At 32.2% G+C, this 459-nt stretch overlaps 1 protein-coding gene across 1 annotated transcript in view; it reads right to left on the bottom strand.

Annotated features, from left to right (window-relative positions):
- TTC28 (tetratricopeptide repeat domain 28) overlaps positions 1–459 on the bottom strand; it is a 720135-nt gene that overhangs the window by 667701 nt on the left and 51975 nt on the right. The window lies entirely within an intron of this gene.

Raw genomic sequence — 459 nt, 5'->3', positions numbered from 1 at the left:
TAACCTTTGTTAACCCAACAGAAAGCCAAGAATGGGATGAAATAGTTTTGTGGTTCTATGGAAAATATCTCATATACTTCAATCACATTGTATTTTGTATTGTATGTATTTAAGGTATACAACATGATATTTTTGTTTACTTATATGAAGTGAAATAATTATTGTAGTCAATCAAATTAATATATTCATCATCTCACATAGTAACCCTTTTTGTGTGTATTTGTGTCATAAGAGAACCTAAAATCTACTCTTAGCAATTATCCCTAATACAATACAATATTATTAACTATAGTCCTCATGTGGTACATTAGATACCTAGAATTATTCATCCTCTATATCTGCAACTTTATATCCTTGGATCTATATTCCTCCATTTCATCCTTCTCCTATCCCCCACCCTCTATGCTTCAGGAGCATCTTAAGAAATTGTTTCTGCTGGGCGAGGTGGCTCACACTTGT

This window comes from Colobus angolensis, unplaced genomic scaffold, assembly GCF_000951035.1.
Source record: "Colobus angolensis palliatus isolate OR3802 unplaced genomic scaffold, Cang.pa_1.0 Scaffold139, whole genome shotgun sequence".
NCBI lineage: Eukaryota > Metazoa > Chordata > Mammalia > Primates > Cercopithecidae > Colobus > Colobus angolensis.
Note: the sequence above shows the minus strand (reverse complement) of the source record. Positions and strands in the feature narration are given on the sequence as shown.